The 17,202-nt window shown below is 42.4% G+C and overlaps 1 long non-coding RNA gene across 1 annotated transcript in view; it reads right to left on the minus strand.

Annotated features, from left to right (window-relative positions):
* The window catches only part of LOC119237938 (uncharacterized), a 184,531-nt gene extending 168,058 nt beyond the window's left edge, over nucleotides 1–16,473 (minus strand). Inside the window, exon 1 of the long non-coding RNA XR_005123482.2 lies at nucleotides 16,439–16,473. This is a non-coding gene — a long non-coding RNA (uncharacterized LOC119237938). The remainder of the gene's footprint in view (nucleotides 1–16,438) is intronic.
* Nucleotides 16,474–17,202: the final 729 nt, after the last annotated feature.

Here is a 17,202-nt window from a genome sequence, read left to right on the forward strand (position 1 = left end):
CATTAACCCTTCTTGCTTCTGCCACTCCTCCAGGGGACACAGAGCAGGTGGGCTTAATTGGCTCTCACTCAGTCCCGAAATTCCCTAGAAAGCCATGTAACCAGATGGCACGCTCTGGTGCTTAGTGTTAAAGAGCATCTTTGCAATACAGTGGAAGGTGGCAGGTTTGTTTTTATAAAACTAAACTCCCACCTTCACTGTGCAGACGTGTTAGGAACACTTCCTCAGAAGAAAGAGAGTGAAGTCGTTACTGTAAAAGTTTACAATTTTAGTTCTAAGTTTTCCATTTAAGCTTTGAAATGAGGTTACAGTTCCTCCTGTCTAAACAGTAACAGTCATCGAAATTACTCCTCCACCTTCCTTGATCTTTATGACCAGCTCATGTTTTCTTGTGGTATAGTGGAAGGATCAGGGGACAAAGGTCCTGGGTTCGAGTTGTGTTTTCATTATTTACAACCTGTATGATCCTGGGCATGTCACTCATCTACTCTGAACCTGTGTGAGACAGCTTCTGTCATATCTGCCTCACAGGCTTACCATAAGGGCTAGGTTACATCTGCAAGGTATTTGTCAGGCACCTGCTTTGTACCCAAGTGGCTGTCCTGTGAGGGGTACAGGAAGCCACACAGACTTGAACTAGACTCACTTCCAACCTTCGGGAGCTCACCCGCCAGCCAGGGTACAGGAATATGCTCCATAGACTGAAGAACATGCACAAAAGAAAGCCATTTCTATTTCCTGTCCTACAATCTGTTCCTCTAGATTTATCCTAGATTTGGCAAGCCTGTTATCTTAGCTAGCTTTAGTCTACTCGCTTTCGGTCTCCTGCTCCTTTCTTTTAACTCACTTCTAAGTTATGAATTCCAGATGAGCTTCCCTTGCAAATGAGACATTCCCAGCTTCCTAGCCTCTATCCAGGAATTCAAAATAGTGACACTGAAATAGGGACAGAAAGAAGCAGCCACTTGCATGGGGTGACATGTGAATAGTGACTTCCAGAATGGAGATCCATCACATCAACAGGTGTGTCCCCAGTGCCAACCCAGTGGTAGTCTGAGACCTCCTGCCTTGCCTATTTTATTTACATTAGTTTTAGTAGGATTTTGTATCTGATGAACAACTGATCTTTGACATCCTCTCCAGACAAGCCTGGCTCTGGGGCACTGTCCCAGGTTGGCCTGCAAAATCCTGGGATCTGGGTTTAACCCAACAATGAATCATGTGTCTATGCTGCAGCACATGAAGTTACAGCCACTTTTTAAATGGAAAACATGAAGAAGAAGAAGAGGAAGAGGAAGAAGAAGAAGAAAAGGAAGAGGAAGCAGAAGCGGAAGCGGAAGCAGCTGTTGAAAAGCTAACCCAGTATAAATGCAGTCACCCTGTGTGCGAAGTAGCTAAGCCAGTGTCAAAAATATTCTTATCTGTTAAAAACATTTTAGAACACCTAAGTCAAAACTCAAGTCAACATTTTTAGAAGATAACAGAGCTGGTTCACACCATGGGATTGGTTTCCTGCCTCGGTTTCCTTGCATCACACTCCACTCTGCCAGTATTACTAAAGTTGAGCACTGGGTGTAGGCAGGAGCCCGGAGGCACCATAGAGCCCAGGTTTTTTTCTGTGAAAGCACTCCTCTGCTGCATACTGGTGTCCCAGCATTATTCATTCGTTCCTTGATTTACCAGCAGTTATTTAAGAGCTACTAGGTGGCAGGCCTAAGCTTGGCACTCAGGAGACAGGGTAGGAAAATCAAAGCTGTACTTTTAAGAGCACTCTGGAAAGCAGAAGCAGCCCATATTTTAATGAGCAATCACAACATTGTGTGACAGACGCAGTGTGTTCAAGATGCAGAGCTAACAAAGAGATGGGAGGGACCAACCACACGGGGGAGCATGGCGGGAAAGGCTTTGCAGGAAAAGCTGACTGCTGAAAATCCAAATAGGTGCTTGCCAAGCAAATAGCATGAAGTCAGAAGGGGACAAAGAAACATCTGAGGAAGAGGGACTTGTATCACCACAGACCACAGCCCTTCAACCTTTACTCTTGCCCTTCAGGATCACCTACCACGTAGCTACTCTGGCCACCATGCTCTGCCTGCCAAAATAAGTCCCCCAGAGGCGACCAGCACTGGCTCACCTTCACTTCTGCTGGCCCAGAATTTTGGATGCTTAGTCAAGTTGAAACCCGCAGTCCTGTCACCACATGACTTTCTCCAGCTCTGTCCCTCAACCTCACTTATCCCTCCTCTCCTGGTCCATTGATTGAGATCCTAGTAAGTGCTTTCCAAATCCACCCGAGTTATGACCCTGAGCACCTGAGGATGCAGTGAATGGTTCCTGTGGGAGTGGTGCCAAGAAGTAAAAAAAGGCTGGAGGATAATTCAATAGGTGTCAGAAAGAAAAACTTAAGGAGGTGGGTAGGCAGAAGTCGCCTACTTGAATACCCTGTATTCCTCACTGAGAGGATGAATACCTTCAGAAAGGGACATTTACATTGGAAAAGACATGATTTCAAACAGGAGCTTCCTGGGCAATCCTGTCACACAAAGGCAACATGGGAACAGTGCATCCAAAGTACTGAGAGCGGGACCTTGTCCCACCATGGGTCAGAGTTGAGCAACATTCGAAAGTTCCTATTCATCCTAAGTGAACCAATGTGCAGAACTAATGAGGTCATCAATTTTTCTTCCAGCTAATGAACTCGTCAGGAAGGGTGTGATGCGGGAAGATGATGAGATGAGCAACCAAATCTGATTAAATAGTTTCATCTTCATCAAAGAATCAGACACAGAGCTGCAGCCCCATTATTCACTGGAAGGGGATAATTACACAGAGGGGGCTGCCATCAGGGCCACACCTCCTTTCACCCAACTGGCTCTATTATCTTGGGTATAGGGAAAGTGACAGACCTCTAGAAGAGCACTCATTTAATTCAACAACTATTTATGGCAGCCTGCCCCGTTCTAGGTGGGGGCTAAGGATAGGGGTGAAGACAAACAAGGTATTGTTCTTGCCTTTAAGTTGTTCATAGTCAATCTAGCATGGAACAATGACTACCTGGAAAATGCTCTGAAAGATGCTCTCCTAGCACTTTGAACCAAGTATTATGGGGAGAGAGGGGACTAAGGGAATGGAGCAACCAGGAGAGTCTTCTTATGGGAGGTCATCCTTGAGCTGAACTTTAAAGATGAGCAGAATTGCATTAGAGAATGAAGAAGGAAACTGGAAGAACATACCAGACAGAGGGATAAGACTGTGTGAAGATGAGTGGTGTGATGACATCCTGCTTATTTGGAGAATTCTCATTCAGCACACAGGAACACAGGTTGTGAGTGATCTGGAGCCATTCATATGGACTTGGAAACAAAATAATTAATTCTCTTCCAATAATCCCGATCATGTACGTCATCCCAGACTTGTTGGCGCTATGATGTTAGATGGATTTCATGACAGCTTTTCCACTCAGACTCCAAATTCCATGTCATTTACTTAATTTTTAAAGCATTTTCATTAATAAAAATTGTTTTGAAGATTCTTATCACTCCCATGTGAGATGCTCTGAAATTATATAATACCAAATGTTGACTCGATGACTTTAAATTGAACTTCGCGAGAATTTGCAAAATGTCTTGCACAACCCCAGTCCAATAGTACAGTTGAATTAGCTCATCTTATGATGTGACACTTGAGGGTACTTGGAAACAAATGTCCTTCCTCTGGTGAGTTCATTCAGGTGCGGCTAAGGTGCAGCAGTGGAAAGACCTAAAGATACAGAACTCTAAGAATACAAAGGTTTATCTTTCCCATATAATTGCACTGCGTGCAACCCTGTTCAGGGTGACCATTCAAGAATCCAGACTCCTTCCAAGCTGTTGCTTTCCTATCTCTAGGGCACTGTCATCATCCACGTAGTGGAAGCTGGGTTGCTACTAAGTCCAGGCTGACAAATATCACTTGAGATCACATCCATTAGCAAACACTTAGCCACATGGCCACACTTCACTTTTTTTTAAATGTCAAATTGTAGGTTTAATTTTTATTGATTTTAACAAGTAGGAGTGTTATGTACATTTGCACATTCTATTAAACAGAGTTTCATTTATATGCACATCTGTGTAAGCAGGTAAGACTAAACGGAGGGAATAATAAGCTAAGTCATCACAGAAACAGTAAACATTGAATCAAATACCAGAAAAATTGTTTACAAGCAATAACCATCTATGAAATGAGTTAATCCTCATAGTTGGTAATAGAACAGGCACACACAGCATTAAAGGAGGCTGGGCAGTCCTGTGTAGATGGCAAGCAACTATTATTTTGGAAGAAGTAGGGAAAGGGCTGTGGAAGACAGTGAGTGGTGCCAGCCACTACCCCTGCGACCTGTCCCTCAGAGCTGTGCACACTCTTTCTTCCATACACCGTCCTTTCTCCAAGAAAGATTACTTTAAAAGTTCATCTGGCCCTCCGTCCAGTATCTCTGAGAGTTGTACAGGGCCCTCAGGTTCAGATTGGGTTTCTCAAGGTCTGGAAAACTTTAAATCAACACATGTTATCTATCTTCTTCTCTCAGACAGTGGGAGAATCATGATAACCACAACAGCATGGAAAACACACAGCAGTCATCGTCCATACAACAATGGTTAAATCCCACTGGGGAAAAGTGAAGAACTTCCACTTCCCTGACATGGAAGAAATTCTCTGGTAAGAGATGTATTCACCAAGAGAGACGTATTTCTCTTCCTATGTGTCATCAGGCTTCACCCGCTGAAAGTTCCTTCCTAGTCCTTGATCTTTCATGACTACATCTGAGGTAGGCTTTGGGAATATGCCCTTGCTGGTGGCTCCATGCCTTTCACTACTCTCCACTGGTTCAAATTTGGGAGACTTGCTTTAAGGCTGGAACCGTCACAAGCTTTTTCTAGACCAGGCACAGTTTCCTCCATAGTACTTTTTTTTTTTTTTTTTAAAGATTTATTTATTTATTTTATACAAGCATTGGGTATAGTCAGAAGCGCGGGAGGGTGAGAGAATTCACCAGAGCCAGAGCAGGGAGCAGAGCAGGCAGAAGGACCGAAGTACACTGCTGAGGGGAGCAGCGGGCAGCAGGAGAGGTCTGCGCGCCATGTGGGACCCTCCTCCAGTGGCCGGGGAGCAGCCGGGGATTGAACCGGCGCTGGAGAGGCTGCGGGCAGCTTCACAACCCAGCGCTCAACCGCTGCGCCACCGGGGAGGCCCTCTTCCATAGTACTTAAAAAGTTAGTAAGTTGGCTGTTAGTTCTACGAATCCTGACCACACCCAAGTTTTTAGCCTACTTGATAGGCTTCCCCTCCCCCTTTTCCATCTCCTTTCATAGTGAATGCCCTTGAGTCGCCTGAAACAAAGGGCACAGGTAAGAAGGCAGCACCTTTGTTTTCATCTTTGCGGAAGTCTTGGAGCAAACACAATTTTATCTTTTGCTGTTCAGGTTAGAGATTTAGCTATTGTGCCAACGTGGAGTCTTCAAAGTTCAGGGTGGTGTCTGTTCTCTTCATGTCTGCACCCTTGCTTAAAAATCACTTTCTTGTAGTATTTTGATAAAAGCAAAGGTAATATGCATTCACATTCTGGCTCTTTCCAACCTGGTCCTCTAGCACTATAGTCTTGGTAGTTGCATAGTTTGCCTTTAAAGTATAACAAGAGATGGTGTTACCAAATATTTTGCTCTGGCATAATAAAGGTCATCAGCTTTGTAGCCTGGAATATGTTTCCTTTACCATCTGCCTCCTGGCAGCTAAGCCAAGTCTATGTCTTAGGCCAGCACCACAACAATGCAACAATTTCAACATTATTAAGGGTAAGCCGAATTGCTTTAGAAATATAGGCTTTGGTTTTCTTTCCATGACAGTTCTGAAACCAGCCACAGTGATTGGGCTTTTCTATTCCTGGAAGTCACATAGGAGCCAAGATTCCTTCTAGGTTATAAATCTGCGATCCTCCATGGTATTGTTAGGATCTGAATGTGTGAAGATGAGTCTGGGCCACAACCAGTTTCCAGTCAGAGGAGGGGGAAAAGAGATTTTGGTATCTAATGTCCCAAATAAAGAAATGGCACCTATCTATCCAGCTCATATTCCATTGGCAAGGAGGAGTTCACATAACCAAACCCAACTGCAAAGAAGGCTGGGAAATGTAGTGTGGCTGAGATTGACAACTGTAACACCACCATGGAAGAAGGGGAGAAAGTACAGTGTAGTATATATATGGTATAAAGTACAGATTTAGATGCAGAGCTGACAATTTCTGCAACACCAAGACTGTAGAGATGTAATTTGTAGACTGTTTTGTATTGTAATTGCTTACTAGGCTTGAGGAAATCCACAATAGATTTTAAACCTCTTTCTTTTACTCCTGTAATCCTAAGTGCTGCTATTACAGCAGCATGCAGCAACCCTTGAATGAATGACAATGAATTAGAAAGGAGTTATAATTAAAAGCAATGGTCTCTCGGGCCTCCCCTGGTGGCGCAGCGGTTGAGCGCTGGGCTGCGAGGCGGCCCGCAGCCCCTGCAGCGCTGGTTCTTTCCCTGGCCTCCGGCGAGAGTCCCACAACAAAACAAAACAAACAAACAAAAAAAAAAACAATGGACTCTCACCACCTTAAACTGTAACCGACAAATAAATAGATCTGCCTTCCCAAAAAAGAACTAGAGATTTATAGCCTCTGAAGCAAATCCTCCCATGAATCTGCAGCAATCCAAGTTTCCAACAAACACAGTTTGAAATTCTCAAAACTACTGACAGGACAGGGCTGAAGGCTTATCAAGAAATTGTTCTGTGATTTAGATGCATGAGCAAATCTCCATTTCTGTAAATAGAATAGTACTAACATTTCAGTTGTGTTATCCTAAGAGCTAAAATTCTGTTGGGAATAGAGTATTTTGGTATCCACAAGTCAGTGCGGAACCCCCCCAACCCCCACCCCCGCCATTCTCTAATTGCCTTATCATGGCAGACAAGGCTCTTGACAAGCTGACCCCAGCCTCACTTTCAGTCTCAGCTCCAACACTCTCCCTGCCCCATGCTTGCTGAATGCTTGCTATTTCCCAAGCATGACATAAACTTCCATACCCTTATATCTTATATGCAAATGCTCTTTCTCCACTTTGTCTGCAATGCCGTGTTCCTTATTTCTACCTCTACAAACTCTTCCTTTGTAATAGTTAGCATGTCCCTCAAGTCCCTCCTGATCCCTCCAACTACATGTGCTTTATTTCTCCACAGTTCTTTGCTTGATGAGCTCCTCTCTAGACATTACACATTCTTCTGCACTAATTTTTTTCCCCCCCTCTTACTAATCTGTCTGGTGTTCATTTGTTTGCTCATCCAGCCTGAGAAAAACCTAGAGGGTTGGGGAAATTTTCCCCCAGCCCCTACAGCTTCTTACTAGCCAGCCAAACCCCTGATAGACATTGAAAGCCAATATGCAGTGGAGATGGGGAACCTAACTGGATAATCAGGGGTCAGCAAGGTAGATGGAGACCTTCAACATTCATCTCCCCACCCCCCATACCCCACTCCTTGGAATTACTTGCCATTTTTTCCCTTCTTTCCTTCTTCAATAACCCCCTTTTGATTCTCCTTTTGTGCTTAACTATGATACATGGAACTTAAAAGAATAAGGTTACTCTAGGGACAATTCTTTGGGCAGTGCCAAAGAGGATAATAAAATGTCAGATGAAATAACAAGTCACCGGAGTTATGAAACTCCTCCTTCGAGGAGAAAATACAGTGACCACCTAAGTAGAAGAAGAATTATACTGTATACAAAAAAACATATCCCCTCATCTTCTATTTTCACTTTCACATTTTCTGCCTCTTTTTGGGCAAGGCCAATCACCTATCTAAGTGAGCATTTTTTGCTTGGCCAAAGTGATAACTAAATTTCATTTAAGTTATGGACCTATAAAGCTTAATAATTTTTCTCAGTTCTTTCTTATACTATTCAAACATTGTTGGTTGTTCTGCAGAGAATTCATTGTGGGCCTAACTTTTGATCAAAATTATTCTAGAATAACACACATTCTTACAAATGATCTCCTGCATCTTGAAGAAATAATTTTCTTGATAAGCCCCTTGACTCTCTTTTTGCAAGTCTGGCAGGGTGGTTTATTGTCTTTGTAATAGGAAGCTCTTGCCATTAGGGACTGAGCTAAGATCACCAAACTATTTTCTGTACATTCTTAGTTGAGCTTTGAATCACAAAAGTAGTAGAAGGCCCAGCATGACTCCGCTTCCAAAATGAGCAATCCCTTAATTAAACAGAAGTAAATAGAGGTTACAACGTGGTCCTTAATTAAATAGATGTAAATGCCTGATCATCTGCTTTCCACACACATCAATTTTACATCATCTCATTTTCCCATTTGCCCAGTGGAAATGGGAATTCTGAGGCTCTATTTTGGTCAAAATCTCCCAAGTTTGCCCACCAAGCTGGGTATTCAATCATATATATTTACCTACTGGTTTATAGAAACCTGTCTACTTTCCTTTTGGCGTCTGTAGGCTTAGGAATTACTATGAGCCCGACTTAACTGGACCATCAAAGAGATGGCCTTTGCCAGACTAAGCATCTTGACTCTGGACTTGGGAAAAACATTCCTGGAGGCCCAGGGTGCTGGTGGCATCAAGAAGATACTGAGTCATCTGTATCAGATGGCACTGGGCAGCTCTCAGCCACAATGGCCCATACCTGCTGCCTTTTGGGTGTTGGGACTAGAATTCATTGTATTGGCGATGGCTAGCTTTTTGTGTAAATTTGACTGAGCCATGATGCCCAGTTGTCCAGTCAAATACTGGTCTGGCTGTGTGGCTGTTAAGGTATTTTGCAGTTGTTATTAATATTCACAATCAGTTGGCATTAAGTGAAGGTGGTTACCTCCATAACACGGGTGAGTCTCCTCCAATCCAGTAAAGACCAAAAGAGCAGATACTAAGGGAGAGGAAGGAATTCTGCCATAAGAGTATAACATAGAGATCTTGAGTTTCCAGCCTGTTGGCCTGCACCGTGCATTTCACACTTGCCAGTCACTACAATTGCATGAAGCCAAGTCCTTAAAATAACTGTGTGTCTACATAGCTTATTGGTTCTGTTTTCTCTGCAGAAACATGACTGAATATGTCTGAATATGATACTTCGAAATTTAGAAAGAGTAGCTCCATCCAATTGCAGCTCAAAGAAGCTAACTGCCTCCTCAATGGCTACAGTGGGAGGAGGAGAAGGAGGGAGAGGAGCAAACTGAGTCCACAGCACCCCAAGTGGTGACCATGCTTAGATGACTCTCATCTCCTTGCTAGTTCTCAAGGCCAGCAACTTGCCATCCATGAATTTGATGGTTATCAGAGGACAACAGTGGGTTAACGACACTTTAACTGAGTCAAACTGTTAATTGGAATAGAATCCATCTCAATTTATTCCTAGAAACAGTTCTGCTTTTCTGAGGTATTAGGAATAAATTGAGGTGGATCCTATTCCAATTAGAATTTATGATTAAGACCATCATTTCAGGAGGACAAGCTAAGCAAAGCCACGCACATTTGAAAATCCATATGACTGAGGGGGTCTTAAATAAAAAGGTTACTTGCTGACGAGAATGTCATACCACCCAATCTCTCTGGTGATTTCTCCCCAGTCCCTGAATTTCCAGCAAAATGACCAACATTGGAAGCTTAGGATCAAGGATTATTTTTCACTGAATCATAGGATTTCAGGGCTGAAAAGACTCCTTTATAAATGAAGAAATAAGTTCAGAGAGAAGAAATGACTTGCTCAATGCTGATGACAACCTGGGATGCCTGTTCCACCATCTCCCTATGGAGGAGATGGGCATGGCTACAATTTTGGCCTCAAGAGAAAATGAGTCATGGGCTGAAACAACTCTCTTTGGTTGCCTCTGCTTTGCTCTCTAAAGTCATCACTGAAAAGCCAACATGTGTGCTCATTTTTAACCAGAGAGTCAGTGGGTAGGATTGTCATGTGCCAAATCTGACTTCTAGGTCCATTAGGGATTCGGGCTATTGCATCATCAGAAGGGAAAATCATATCTACTTGGTGAACTGTGTCAAGCAGTTCAGAAATAATCCAGCAGATAGTATCAGAATATCTACAATTTGCCCAGAACCATGCTCAGTACTTTATGATAAATCTTTACAACAGCCCTTAAATTGGGCCTATTTTTATTTCTTGTTTACACGAGAGGAAGTTGAGGCAGAGGAAGTAAAGTACCCTACTTGGAGGCACACAGAGTAAGTGGTAGAGCTAAGACATGAAGGTGGGCAGTGTGGGCACAATTGACATGCTCACTACTGTGCTATTATTGCAAGACAGTTCTCAACCTTTGCACTTTTAACACAGTGATATTATTCCTATGATTTTACCGATTAGCATACCAAGGCTCAGGGAAAGTGACCCACTGGCCCAAGTTCAAAGCACCAGCCCGTTTGTAGGCAAGCAGGGGCCAACACACAACTCACCATTACCTGCCTCCTGCTCTCCCTCCCCTTCTTCTCTGATTGCACATGGGGCTTCCACAACTGATATCCTGAATTAAAGCTTGAATGAATGCTTCTGAGTGGATTAAAATCAGTTCTTCCTTTGTAGAGAGGATAGGTATTTGGGTCCCATCTTCATGTGCTCTGCTGCTGAGGAAAGGGCTTACATGCACTTCCTGCTCACTAGTGTTCCCTTAACTTCCTTGAAATCACCTCATTAAACACAAATTGGAAGATTTCATCCCAGACACATGCATGGCATGCAGCACATGACTAATGAGCACCCCGATGGAATTCCGTCCCTCAGGGAATTTGGGAATGCTGAGTAAAACTGACCTTTGCTACCTCTCTAGCCCCCCAGCTAAACAGCGCACATCAGACAGACCTGGCTTTGACTACACAGACTATAAGTCAAATACACCTGATATGGTCCCTGCTCTATTACCAACTACACTTTCTCAGATAAGTTAATCTTTTGAGATTTCAGTGTTGTTTTCTGTAAAATGGCCATAATAATGGTTTCTATCTCATGGTGGTGCTCTGAGGAGTAAAGAGATAAAGCATATAAAGTACCTACTGCAGTGCCTGCCCTAGAGGTAGGAATCAGTATGTGTGAGGTATTCCCTTATTATTATTCCTCCTAGCCTATGGAATTTACATTCCAGAGGATTCAACATCCTCTCTTCTTCAGAAGGGCAATCTCAGTCTTCAGCAGTAGGCGTACAAGCTAATAGGCAGGGAAGGGCAGGAGAGTTTTTAGCTACCACTGAAAACATACCACACACACCCTAGGGAACAGGTGAAGCCATGGAGGGTGCTTCTGAGCTCTGAGCTGCATGGACTCCCACTTCTTCTGGGACACGGGACTCATCTCTGCAGCTACAGGCTCTTTGAGCTTGTCAGAGCCATTGTAGTTCCCGCGAGGACTTAGAATCAGGAAGGAGTGTCTGCTCATGGCTGGACTGGAGTCTTATCCTCGAGAGGAGGGAAGTTTGGGGATATGAACATCCTCCAGCAGGTCTCAAATATAGATTAATCACAAGTATCATCTCCATCCCAGTCAGCTCCTGCCTGGACCCTGGGCACAATCCTGCAAGATGGATGAGGGCAGGGACACATCCATCCCTTCACTTCCACGCATTTTCTCATGTAGCCCCTGTGGTCAACTAGACCCTGTGCGAGCCCGCTGAATATCCTCATCCTGCCCTTCAGGAATTTACGGGCTAGCAGGAAAGACAGACAAACAAGCAAGCTTCACACAGGGTGGTGGGGAGTGTAAGGAGAGTGACCTCAGAGTCATTTCCACATCCATTTCCAACAATCAAGAGTGCACAAGGAAATGGGTCACTTGCCCCATGCCGACACCCACCAGCTTTGTTTCATACTCCTCCCACTTGCCAACTGCATGCCAGCTTCTGGGCTTCTTTGCTATTTGTTCTCTACATGGACCACATCCATTTCAGGCCCAGGCTCTGTCCCCATCCCTGCCCCTCCTTTGGTTGGAGAACTTATTACCCCCTCCTGCAGGGAGTCCACCATTGATGTCCAGAGTAGGAGATGTCCAGTCACTCTGCTCTTTGCATCCCTAGCACCAAGCATTGTACCTGGTATCTGTGGTAGCAGAATCATGCTTTTTTTAAATGACTACATTCTAAATAACTTATTACTTCTCTGTGTAATAACTCCGCTATGTCCAGTGGGCAGTGTGTACACCTCTCTGCCATCACTAAAGAAACCTATATGCTCCAAGATGCCAACATTTTGCAGCAAATATCCTAGCAGATACTATATAATTACAAATATTTTCTTATGAGTCAACTCAGATTTTTATTTTTGGGTTGTGTTGTCTCCTTTTACAAATAATGAAGCACTACTTTAGAAGGAGAAATAGCCCCATTTTAAAAATGGTTCTTCTGTTTATTTTTAACAGTAAACATTTTTATTCCCATTATTCTATGGTGAACTGAAGCTGATTTTTCATTTTGAGGAATTTTGTGAGTTGATGGTAAGACCCAGACGTTACTAAAAATTATATACAACTAAATATATTGCACTAAAAGCAAAGGTAATACATACGCAAAAGTCATCACTTCCTATTTATCTTACTGTCTATGCTCTTGAGGTATTTACAGCCATCACATCTATGTGGTGGGTGACATACTATATAACGGAGTGACTGTTTCTCTCTCCCAACTCTGTATTTAGTGACATCACATTGGTATCTCAAAATTTATATGTTGGGGGCATTTACCAAGGAAATCAGCAAACCAGGGATTTTTTTTTTTTTTTAGGGCACTGGTGTCTAAACATTAGCACATCACAGCTACCACACAAAGATGAATGAGGTCAGTCTCTGATTCCCAGAAGTTTGCAATCTAGTGGCAGAAACATACAGGTGAGTGTGATCCAAGGCAGAATGGCATGCATTAAATGAACAATGAACAGCAACAAGGAAAAGGTGGAGTTACGTGAACTAGGATCTGATCGATTCACCCTTAGATGTGAGCCTAAGGTGAAAAAATTATATAGAAGATTCAGAATGTCTGTTTTGCCACCAAACTAATTTTTGGATCCTGATTAACTAGTTATTTAGCAAGGCCTTTATGTAGGCACCAAATTACAGCCTGAGATCAATTTATACACTTAAGGTGAGGTGCTTAGCTTCTCCCTCTGTCAGATGGAGATCAATATGTACAGGTCAGGCTGTTTGAGTATATCAGACCACTTGGAATGCCTCCAAAGATGGGTGCTAAGTACCAGGTACTCAGCACAGTTAGTAATATTTGGCCTGCTCATTACTGGAGCTCAGTATAAAGTACTGACTTTTCTCCAGAAAATTTACCAATTTGAAGCAGTAACCCCCAAACCAAGATGAAATATTAATTGTATTAAAAATGTACTGGACTCATTTTTGTGATTATAAAAGGCAGGAAACTAAAAAAAAAAATTAAAGATGGGTGAGGGGTTCTAAGTCACCCAAGCTACTAGTCCTCACATGCACAGTGGTCTTAGAGCCTTAGATGGAAAAGAGGATTCTTGGTTTTGTTGCCTCCACAATCATAATGGCCGTGTAAGGAGCTGCTCTGTTAAACGTTAAACAATTTTATTCTAACTTAACCTATACGTTTTTATTCTAAGCAAACCTATACGTTTGCTTGCTGCACTTATTTAAGAAAAAAGATCAGTCAATATCAGTTTTTAAGTTACATCCACACCTACATGTATATATATATACATGAACGAATCTGGGAGCAATGAAAGGGAGGGGAGAATGAAAGGAAGAGGGTTTGGAGGGAGAGGAAAGAGGGTGGCTCACTGGAAGAAAGTTGCAAGATGAGAAGAATTTCTGGAAGGAATGGAGCAAGAGATCAAGAAAGAGGATGGAAGAAGGCAAAACAAGCCAAAAAAGGCAAGGGGGGGGAAGGTGGGAGGAGAGCGATGGTGAAGGAAAAGCAGGTAGGGACAGCAGTGAAATCAGACATGGGAGGAGTACTGTTCTGGATCTAAACCCCAAATCTTCCGTCTGCATCAACTACTGTGTCAATCTCGGCCTCAGTTTTCTCATCTGTAAAATGGGGATAAGGAAACCTACACTGCAGGGTTTTTGGAGAACTAGGTGTGTGCAAAGGTGTAAAGAACAGTCCCAGCAGGCGCAAGCCAGGGTGCAGGCATGGTTTAAAGAGCACAATTTCTCCACCATGCGCTGGGTTTGGCCTCCCAGGAAAATCCAGCTTAAGTATCCATCCACTCTGAAAGATAGTCCCTGGCCCGCGCTGCGTGTTTCTCGGGAGAGGGAGGCTACCATCCGTATCGCTCCCCCCCCCAGCTGGTCGGCGGCGCACCAGAGGCGCCCGCAACCACCAATGAACTTGCCACAAAGACAGTTTGCTTCTCACAGATATCAATCCATAACCTTTACTGGTCTCGGTAGAGTCATTACGACCATTAGGCTGTGGACTCAGCACTGCTTTAGCTCTTAAGTTAATACAACCGAGACTTTTTTACTTTCCTATTGGGAAGGAACATGTGCAATTTTAGTGATTTCTTAGATCATTCCATAAGTAAATCAAATATTCTTTCAAGCCCAGTTATCAAAATTGTGTCCTTTGATACCACGTCTTCCATCAAACTGCAGTAATCCAGATCAACACATTTTAAACCTCTGCTATCTCCTAATATCATCCCTACTAGATAGAGTAATTAAATTTGTACTTTTTTTTACAAGTCGTACTCAATAAATCTGAATAAATTAACAACGCATTACTAAGACTGCTACATTAAATTTGCATAGTGCATTTAATGAATATGCAACTGCAAGTGAAAAGGTCTGCTACTGCGAACCTTCTACATTAGCATAACTACTTCCAGCATGTTTCTTAAATAATGCACTCATTTGCACATCACTGACTTGGCTAATTCTAACTTCAGTCAGGGTAGCCTTGTAATTAAGACTCTTGCTTTAATTTTTAATGAAGTTTATGTTACATCAATCCTGACAGTAATGAGGGGACATGGAAACAAAAAGGCTGCTAATAATTAAATTCACAAACCAGTTTGAGGGATAATAATTCCTGAGGAGAAATTACATGACTAATTATTAATTAAATATTCATACTATTGCACAGCCATCTCACTTAACTGCTCTTCTTGTTGGTAATAATATTGAGATGTGGATGCCTTTTGCCAACCATTCTGAGTTTAAGGTCTCTGGTTAATTTTAGTGCACCATTAATCAATATGACACAAAAAATAAAATTGTTTTAATTGGTATCATTTTATTGTGTCTAAATATTACTACAGTTGGTTTAGTTTGTGGAGAATTAATCTAGTTAGTCGGTGCCTGTTTTATGGAAACATAAATCCAGTTTATATCCATAAACATCTAATGGCAGGACAACTTGACCTTTTTTTTTGTAACATTACTGTTTACAGATAATTACACCAACTCTTTAAAAGGTTATTTAATAGCTTTGCATTCATCACAGTAAAATGAAAAACATGCAATATTATTTAACTCCAGCCTGTTCTGAGAGGTCTCTGAGACCCTCATTTACCCCTGCTGAAAAGTAAGCAATATTAATGTGTGGGTTTTTAGGAAATGTATGAGTGCTTTCTTTGAATGTGCACAAACAGATTTACAAGTTTGGGTGGGAATCTTCAAATGTCTAATTCATAATTGAGATGGGGTCTGGTAAGGAAGGAAATTATTTCCCATTGTCACAACTTTTCAGGGTAGGAGGATGGAGAATTTATGGTTCTGGATATCAGAAACGGTGACCATTTCCCTAAAAACCCAGTAAACAAACATTACAAAGCCAGAGAAATTACTATGATGAAGCCTAATTGGCTACAATATTTATTGTAGACAGGCTTTTTCTCCTCCCTTCCATTTCTCAGTGGTATTTAGGTATCTGCATTTAACGAGAAAGCCCCCATCTGTGGGCAGGTTTAGGAAGCACAAGAAAAGATCTACAACATTTTGAATGGATCACATTAATCATTAAGTTAAAACGGATCATGACGTTTGTTTAAAGCTCCGATAAATTCAGGACTAGATGCTTCATGGAGACCATTATGCATATTATAAAATTAAATAGACAGAGAAAAGGGATCTTTTTATCCTGCAGGGGCATTTGGAAATTCTGAACGAGGGCAAACATTTCATTTTTCTAATAATTCAAACTAGCTGATTCATCAAAGTGAGCCAAGTCTATGACCATAAACCATGGGGCAAGGATTCCCCTCAGCTACCCGTGTCACTTTACTACAAACTGACAGGTTTGTAGGGCATGATTACCAGGCCTGGTGTGTATCAATCGCTCCCTTTTACTAAATCTTAAAAATCTTTTTAACTTTTCTTTTTTATCTACACTCTTAAACTAACACCTGAAGGCAATTTGCGAAGACCACTCACCGTGAGATAATTTACTGGCTCAGGTCAGCAGAAAGATGTCCACAGCGCGTCCCAGGTCCCTGGTTCTGCTTTTTGATTCCTTTATTTGAGGAAATCATCCTCCGTCGAAATCTTACTGAATAGTAGAAAAGCTTCCCAAAGGGGCAAAGGCAAGGCCACAGACGTGAACAGGCTCTCTGGCAAAACTCTGGACTACTTGGTTTAGAGGCGGCAGCAGGCCCCGCCTCTTTTTCCGTGGATTACCGGAACAAGCTACACCTGTCCCAGGTGCAGCAAAACATTTGTCACCAAGGCGAGCTGACCCAAGGGATCTTATCATCTCCTTTAAGGAAAGCAGCCCAGGGAAAGTTAAGGTGTGGAAGCCAGGCACACCTAGGTTCTAATCTCCATAGGTATTGGAGATTATTTAGATTTAATAACTTTTAGCTTTAATAATTTCATCTCCCTGAACTGCAGATCCCTTTTCAGAATGGGGCAGATCATGCCCCCTTGGCAGATTGTTGTGAGGATGAGTCACACGTGCAAATGCTTAGCACTGTGCCAGACTCACGAGAGATGAGTGCAAAATGCTAGTGATTGTTCTCTTTGTGCTTTCTCCCAAAGAAGATTGTCAGAAAAATCTACCACTGGAGTCATTCTTTGAGATAAATACTTAAACAATGCTGTCTTGAGACTTCTTTTTAAAAAGGCAAAAAAAAAAAAAAAAAAAGACCAAAAAAACCAACCAAAGCTAAATGTAATGACAAATTCATCCTTAATGCACC

The sequence above is a fragment of the Talpa occidentalis genome, unplaced genomic scaffold (assembly GCF_014898055.3).
Source record: "Talpa occidentalis isolate TD23 unplaced genomic scaffold, MPIMG_talOcc4v2.1 talOcc4.11, whole genome shotgun sequence".
NCBI lineage: Eukaryota > Metazoa > Chordata > Mammalia > Eulipotyphla > Talpidae > Talpa > Talpa occidentalis.